This window comes from Oncorhynchus mykiss, chromosome 4 (assembly GCF_057628025.1).
Source record: "Oncorhynchus mykiss isolate SJ-2025 chromosome 4, ASM5762802v1, whole genome shotgun sequence".
Lineage (NCBI taxonomy): Eukaryota > Metazoa > Chordata > Actinopteri > Salmoniformes > Salmonidae > Oncorhynchus > Oncorhynchus mykiss.
In genome coordinates, this window is record NC_143025.1 from 88,761,137 (window position 1) to 88,770,485 (window position 9,349).

Here is a 9,349-nt window from a genome sequence, read left to right on the forward strand (position 1 = left end):
CAGTCTTTTGGTGCACAGTAGACCTGTGTTGAATCCCAATGGGGCACATTGGGCCACACAGCTGTAGGATCTTAATTTGATCACCCCAGGGAAATGTAAAACTTGTCGTGTATTTGAGGTTTGAAAAGGCTTCTGAAGTTTGTATTTTCCACTTGTAAATTTCAGACTTGATTTGCCCTCACAACAAATGTAGCAGAAAATGTCAGTTGATTATACTCCACATAATGCATCACATTTCCTGTTGCTGCAGGATTATTTTCCTTCTGCAGCAATCCGGATCAAATTAAGATCCTACATCTGTAGCCAATGTTATGTCAGTGATTGAGAGATTTAGTTTTTCAGTGGACAAATTGTTTACAGAAAGCGTAGGCCGTATGTGTGTGTATAGGGCTTCTGTATATCCATCTACACACACTCACAACATTCCAGCCCCTTACCAGCACAATAACCTAACAACACTGGCTTGGATCTTAACCAGGGTGTTTCTAGTCCTGTTTTATTTAATCAGTTGACAGGGGATTTGGTTTATGTTTACCCAGAGACGGGTTCCCTTCCCTGGGCAGGACAGGAAAGTCCGGTGGCCTCCACTCATCCCCTCATACGTACATGTCAGTCTCAGTGTTAGTCAATGCGGGCGGATGTTGCCATATTTACCCAGGGTTCTCTGTTCAAACCTCTCAGCCTCAGCCTGCTCCTCCCACAGTGTCTGATGTCTAAAGTCGACCATTCGTTAAGAAGTGTGTGACAAGACTCTACTATACATATTGTGGTTGTTTGCCCTTGTAATTGAGTATGTCTATGATCACGGTGTAACCTCTGCACGTCCAGTCATTATCCAACGTAGTACGTTCAATGTAACTGCCTACTTTTTGAATGTAAATGACGTTGAAATGAAACCCTTGTAAAATAAGCTGCTCGGCCTCTTTCCCACGCCCGCCCTCCCTCTCCAGTGAGGTGTGCTAGTCAGTGCTACCTGTCAGACTGGCTGTGGTGCCTCTGTGACTCTCTGTTCTACCAGCTTTGGGATGGATTTCACTTTACTCAGCCTGCCCAGCCTGTCTGGTGAGCATGCAGCAACAAGGGGCAATAGGGATAGCATCATTCTCCATTAGTTTCTATTTGTAGGAGGCTAATGCTTCTGCTAGCCAGATTAAGTATAGAACTGTGTGTGTGTGTGTGTGTGCATGATACAGACCTCCATAGGAACTCTGTCTTCCCCCAGCAGTCTCATTGAGAATAGCAGGACTACTCACCTGTGCAGGTACTTAAGGTGTAGTAAGCAGAGGCGTGATTAAGGGCCATAAAACCCCAGTCACTCTGTGAAGAAGTATTGCCTCATGTAAAGCAGTGTGCCTGGTCCGATCACTGCATTCTGTCAGAGTGTAGGACGTTATATCATTGGTGCTGGCTGGTGTGTTTACGGACATATTCAATCGCCTCCTATCCCAGTCTGTTGTACCCACATGCTCCAAAACCCTGACAAACCTCTACAGATGCACAATCGAGAGCATCCTGTCGGGCTGTATCACCGCCTGGTACGGCAACTGCTCCGCCCACAACCGTAAGGCTCTCCAGAGGGTAGTGAGGTCTGCACAACGCATCAAACTACCTGCCCTCCAGGACACCTACACCACCCGATGTCACAGGAAGGCCAAAAAAAAGATCATCAAGGACAACAACCACCCGAGCCACTGCCTGTTCACCCCGCTATCATCCAGAAGGCAAGGTCAGTACAGGTGCATCAAAGCAGGGACCGAGAGACTGAAAAACAGCTTCTATCTCAAGGCCAACACTGTTAAACAGCCATCACTAACTCAGAGAGGCTGCTGCCTACATTGAGACCCAATCACTGGCCACTTTAATAAATGAATCACGAGTCAACTTTAAACAATGCCACTTTAATCATGTTTAGATATCTTACTTTACTCATATCACATGTATATACTGTATTTTATACCATCTATTGTACCTTGCTTATGCCGCTCTGCCCTCGCTCATCCACATATATATGTACATATTCTCATTCACCCCTTTAGATGTGTGTATTAGGTAGTTGTTGGGGAATTGTTAGATTACTCGTTGGTTATTACTGCATTGTCGGAACTAGAGGCACAAAGCATTTCGCTACACTCACATTGACATCTGCTCACCATGTGTACGTGACAAATAAAATTTGATTTGATTTGCCATGGTGTCTGTCTTTGCATCCTCTTCCCTATAGCGCTCAGTAGTGACTGTATAGGGATGCATCCTCCTCCCTACAGCTCTCAGTAGTGACTGTATATAGGGATGCATCCTCTTCTCTATAGCGCTCAGTAGTGACTGTATAGGGATGCATCCTCTTCCCTATAGCGCTCAGTAGTGACTGTATAGGGATGCATCCTTTTCTCTATAGCGCTCAGTAGTGACTGTATAGGGATGCATCCTCTTCCCTACAGCTCTCAGTAGTGACTGTATAGGGATGCATCCTCTTCCCTACAGCTCTCAGTAGTGACTGTATAGGGATGCATCCTCTTCCCTGTAGCTCTCAGGAGTGACTGTATAGGGATGCATCCTCTTCCCTACAGCTCTCAGTAGTGACTGTATAGGGATGCATCCTCTTCCCTGTAGCTCTCAGTAGTGACTGTATAGGGATGCATCCTCTTCCCTGTAGCTCTCAGGAGTGACTGTATAGGGATGCATCCTCTTCCCTGTAGCTCTCAGTAGTGACTGTATATAGGGATGCATCCTCTTCTCTATAGCGCTCAGTAGTGACTGTATATAGGGATGCATCCTCTTCCCTGTAGCTCTCAGTAGTGACTGTATATAGGGATGCATCCTCTTCCCTGTAGCTCTCAGGAGTGACTGTATAGGGATGCATCCTCTTCCCTGTAGCTCTCAGTAGTGACTGTATATAGGGATGCATCCTCTTCTCTATAGCGCTCAGTAGTGACTGTATATAGGGATGCATCCTCTTCCCTGTAGCTCTCAGTAGTGACTGTATATAGGGATGCATCCTCTTCTCTATAGCGCTCAGTAGTGACTGTATATAGGGATGCATCCTCTTCCCTGTAGTGCTCAGTAGTGACTGTATAGGGATGCATCCTCTTCTCTATAGCTCTCAGGAGTGACTGTATAGGGATGCATCCTCTTCCCTGTAGCTCTCAGTAGTGACTGTATAGGGATGCATCCTTTTCTCTATAGCGCTCAGTAGTGACTGTATAGGGATGCATCCTCTTCTCTATAGCGCTCAGTAGTGACTGTATAGGGATGCATCCTCTTCCCTGTAGCTCTCAGTAGTGACTGTATATAGGGATGCATCCTCTTCTCTATAGCGCTCAGTAGTGACTGTATATAGGGATGCATCCTCTTCCCTGTAGTGCTCAGTAGTGACTGTATAGGGATGCATCCTTTTCTCTATAGCGCTCAGTAGTGACTGTATAGGGATGCATCCTCTTCTCTATAGCGCTCAGTAGTGACTGTATAGGGATGCATCCTCTTCTCTATAGCGCTCAGTAGTGACTGTATAGGGATGCATCCTCTTCTCTATAGCGCTCAGTAGTGACTGTATAGGGATGCATCCTCTTCTCTATAGCGCTCAGTAGTGACTGTATAGGGATGCATCCTCTTCTCTATAGCGCTCAGTAGTGACTGTATAGGGATGCACCCTTTGCCTTGAGACAGCCACTGCCAAGAATGACTTTGACACCAAATGACATCGTTGGCTATGATGAAACCATGATTGATTACTTTTTTGAGCATAACAGTTGAAAAGAGGGAGATTTTTTTTTTTTGGGGGGGGAGTTTTGTTGTCCCGATAGTGTTTTTTTTTTATTAATGACCCGTACAGACAGGTATGATCATGACACAACCAGCAGACAGAAAACCCACGTGAGGTATTTACTTCCTGTTGAACAGGAAGTGACCATTGTTACTGATGCTGCTTTATAATGGCGACTCTCCCCCCATAATGTAGGAATATCCTTATATATTAACATACTTGCTATAAACATTTATAACCAAGCACGTCGTCTCATTACCGTATTTTATAAATGTATAGGAAGAGCTTCGAAATGCAGTCATAATGTGTTCCTCACAGGATCACACACAGGAAGTTTACAGATAATGTTCCTGGCCTGGGACTTCTTTCGCCTAGTGTAGGGGTGGGCAACTCCAGTCCTCGAGAGCCTGATTGGTCTCACGCTTTGTCTCCATCCCTAGCAAACACAGCTGATTAATCAAATGTCATTCTAAACTGAACATCATGATTAGGTGATTATTGGTGTGTTAGCTGGGGCCTTGAGGCAAAAGTGTGACTCCAATCAGGCTGCTGAGGACTGGAGTTGCCCATCCCTGATCTCGTGTACCAGGGATGTTTTGGAGGTTTCCTTCCCTGGCCACCCGGTCTTCTGACCGTTGGCTGTCAGTGACGTCACACGTAGCGTGTATTACGTATGTAACACAAGTATTTTCTGGAGCTATAGGTGTGTTTTTAATACGGGTGAAGCGAAACCCTCCCCTAATCTATCAAACATAACATCATTCAGTGTCCCGTAACAACTGAAGACCGACTAGACAGACTTCACAGAGGTTTTGCGTACTTTTTCCACTCTGAGACATAATGGTACAGACAGTTAAAGACGAGACAGGTGGCATGAACAGGATGAGAGGAACTTACTACATTGTGTAATTAAGAACGCCATGCTCAACATCGCTGGAAAATTACAATGATTATAAGAAAGAGACTATCAATGGAATGCAAACACTGAACTAAACTGAGCTGTTGTGGAATATCTGACGTGGAAAAATGGCAGATGAATGTTGGGGGATTTTGCCTGCTACAGTGGGGCAACAAAAAGTATTTAGTCAGCCACCAATTGTGCAAGTTCTCCCACTTAAAAAGATGAGAGAGGCCTGTAATTTTCATCATAGGTACACTTCAACTATGACAGACAAAATGAGGAAAAAATCCAGAAAAATCCAGAAAATCACATTGTAGGATTTTTAATTAATTTATTTGCAAATTATGGTGGAAAATAAGTTTTTAGTGAGTCATTTAACAGACTCTCTGATCCAGAGAGACTTACAGTAGTGAGTCATTTAACAGACTCTCTTATCCAGAGAGGCTTACAGTAGTGAGTCATTTATCAGACTCTCTTATCCAGAGAGACTTACAGTAGTGAGTCATTTAACAGACTCTCTTATCCAGAGAGGCTTACAGTAGTGAGTCATTTATCAGACTCTCTTATCCAGAGAGACTTACAGTAGTGAGTCATTTAACAGACTCTCTTATCCAGAGAGGCTTACAGTAGTGAGTCATTTAACAGACTCTCTTATCCAGAGAGGCTTACAGTAGTGAGTCATTTATCAGACTCTCTTATCCAGAGAGACTTACAGTAGTGAGTCATTTAACAGACTCTCTTATCCAGAGAGACTTACAGTAGTGAGTCATTTAACAGACTCTCTGATCCAGAGCCACTACAGTAGTGAGTCATTTAACAGACTCTCTGATCCAGAGACACTACAGTAGTGAGTCATTTATCAGACTCTCTGATCCAGAGACACTACAGTAGTGAGTCATTTAACAGACTCTCTGATCCAGAGCCACTACAGTAGTGAGTCATTTATCAGACTCTCTGATCCAGAGCCACTACAGTAGTGAGTCATTTATCAGACTCTCTTATCCAGAGAGACTTACAGTAGTGAGTCATTTAACAGACTCTCTGATCCAGAGCCACTACAGTAGTGAGTCATTTAACAGACTCTCTGATCCAGAGCCACTACAGTAGTGAGTCATTTAACAGACTCTCTTATCCAGAGAGACTTACAGTTGTGAGTCATTTAGCAGACTCTCTTATCCAGAGAGACTTACCGAAGCAATTAGGGTAAAGTGCCTTGCTCAAGGGCACATCAACTGATTTTCCACTCGTATCGGGATTCGAACCAGTGACCTTTCAGCTATTGGCCCAACACTCTTAAACGCTAGGATACCCGCTGCCCCTGTGCACTGGTAAAGGAATCTCCTTCTGTCTAGACGCTACAGCTTCCCAGCTTTGACCTGTGGGGGCTCTCTCTCTCTCTCTCTCTCTCTCTCTCTCTCTCTCTCTCTCTCTCTCTCTCTCTCTCTCTCACTCTCACTCTCACTCTCACTCTCTCACTGACTGTGTGGTTATGTTAGAGTAAGCTGTATGAGAATGCAAAGAGATCAGACAACAAAGTATTCTATTCAAGTCTAGTCTATTCTGATGACCTGTATTGTATTTAAATTGCCTGCCTGTTGACCATCTAGTGAGATACAAACGAGATATTATTATACTGTAAGCTCTGGAAAAGTGTCTACTAAATGTAAATGTAATTATATAATACAACAAAATACAGAGGCTTTAGATTTTCTCACCTCACCAATCATGACAGATGCAGAGACAGATGCAGAGACAGAGACAGAGACAGAGACAGAGACAGATGCAGAGACAGAGACAGAGACAGAGACAGATGCAGAGGCAGAGACAGAGACAGAGACAGATGCAGATGCAGAGACAGAGACAGATGCAGAGACAGAGACAGATGCAGAGACAGAGACAGAGACAGATGCAGAGACAGAGACAGATGCAGAGACAGAGACAGATGCAGAGACAGAGACAGATGCAGAGACAGAGACAGAGACAGATGCAGAGACAGATGCAGAGACAGAGACAGAGACAATGACAGAGACAGATGCAGAGACAGAGACAGATGCAGAGACAGATGCAGAGACAGAGACAGAGGGCATGAATCAACCACTGGGATATAGTATAACAGACTGTAAGACATGAATCAACCACTGAGATATAGTATAACAGACTGTAAGACATGAATCAACCACTGGGATATAGTATAACAGACTGTAAGACATGAATCAACCACTGGGATATAGTATAACAGACTGTAAGACATGAATCAACCACTGGGATATAGTATAACAGACTGTAAGACATGAATCAACCACTGGGATATAGTATAACAGACTGTAAGACATGAATCAACCACTGGGATATAGTATAACAGACTGTAAGACATGAATCAACCACTGGGATATAGTATAACAGACTGTAAGACATGAATCAACCACTGGGATATAGTATAACAGACTGTAAGACATGAATCAACCACTGAGATATAGTATAACAGACTGTAAGACATGAATCAACCACTGGGATATAGTATAACAGACTGTAAGACATGAATCAACCACTGAGATATAGTATAACAGACTGTAAGACATGAATCAACCACTGGGATATAGTATAACAGACTGTAAGACATGAATCAACCACTGGGATATAGTATAACAGACTGTAAGACATGAATCAACCACTGAGATATAGTATAACAGACTGTAAGACATGAATCAACCACTGGGATATAGTATAACAGACTGTAAGACATGAATCAACCACTGGGATATAGTGTAACAGAACATGAATCACCCACTGGGATATAGTATAACAGACTGTAAGACATGAATCACCCAGAGCAATAGGATGTCCTATGACTAATGTCCACTTCATCGAGTCAGTCACAACGTGTCATAACATGTCTTTAGGAGTCTGTCGTGGGAAAGCTGATCTGTAGCACAAACTAATACCCACCGAGACTAACCTCTGTGTATCAACAAACGCTCCTGTCAATGTCATCAATGTCTCTCACTGTTGGGAAAGGAGGTGTGTGTGTGTGTGTGTGTGTGTGTGTGTGTGTGTGTGTGTGTGTGTGTGTGTGTGTGTGTGTGTGTGTGTGTGTGTGTGTGTGTGTGTGTGTGTGTGTACTCACTTGGAACGATGTTGGTTGTTTTGGTGGTGGCGGCATCATGTCCTCACTTGCCCTTGCGCCACTTATCTAACGTGTGTCTTGTGTTTGTCACAACACACACACACACACACACACACACACACACACACACACACACACACACACATATCCCCCAGTGTGAGAACATCACCCCCACCTGATTCCCAGACAAGGACACTCCTACTCTGGGATCTTCCAGCCAATCAGTTTTTCTCTGTCATTTTTCATGAAACCAAGGATCCCACAGGTATAGAGCTCTACTGTCCTGTCACAATAGTTCCCTATCCTCATCTCCTCATCCCACAGGTATAGAGCTCTACTGTCCTGTCACAATAGTTCCCTATCCCCATCTCCTCATCCCACAGGTATAGAGCTCTACTGTCCTGTCACAATAGCTCCCTATCCTCATCTCCTCATCCCACAGGTATAGAGCTCTACTGTCCTGTCACAATAGTTCCCTATCCTCATCTCCTCATCCCACAGGTATAGAGCTCTACTGTCCTGTCACAATAGTTCCCTATCCTCATCTCCTCATCTCCTCATCCCACAGGAGCTTTACTGTCTTGTCACAATAGCTCCCTATCCTCATCTCCTCATCACCTTTCCTTCATTACTTCTGGTCTAAATGGACAAGATGACTGAAATAGAAAACCATGATGTAAAAGCGTGACCTTTGACCTACAGTAGCAGTGGTCATGGGAAGAACAAACCTCAAGGAAAGAAGACCATTTCTGTAGTTTGGGAGAATTTGACATTTAACATGGAGAACAATGGTGCTACACAGACAACGTTCTGTTGATAACACAGTAGGAGGAGTCTTTCTCCTAATCAACAGCAATCAGTGTGTATCTGACACCTAGGTGATGATGAAGCAATGACCATCTGGTGTCAGGCTCCGGACAGAACACATTCTCTCTCTCAATTCAATTCAATTCAATTCAAGGGCTTTATTGGCATGGGAAACGTGTTGACATTGCCAAAGCAAGTGAGGTAGATAATATACAAAAGTGAAATGAACAATACAAATGAACAGTAAACATTACACATACAGAAGTTTCAAAACAATAAAGACATTACAAATGTCATATTATATATATATATATATATATATATATATATATATACAGTGTTGTAACAATGTACAAATAGTTAAAGTACACAAGGGAAAATAAATAAGCATAAATATGGGTTGTATTTACAATGGTGTTTGTTCTTCACTGGTTGCCCTTTTCTTTTCTCTCTCTCTCTCTCTCTCTCTCTGTCTCTCTGTCTCTCTCTCTCTCTCTCTCTCTCTCTCTCTCTCTCTCTCTCTCTGTCTCTCTCTCTCATCACAATGTCAGTATTTACATTCAAACTCTGTCCACACATCAGACTCCACTACATCTGTTGTTAGAACAATATCTCTGTCCACACAGACGGAGACGAGCGTTCTTAGAGCTGGGTTTGTCTCTGACTCTCACACCTCGCTCTCTGAGGTGTCTGTAGGTCAACAATGACAACGATCGTTAATCAGTGATCTGCTCTGTAAAACATGTGGAGTGGTTTA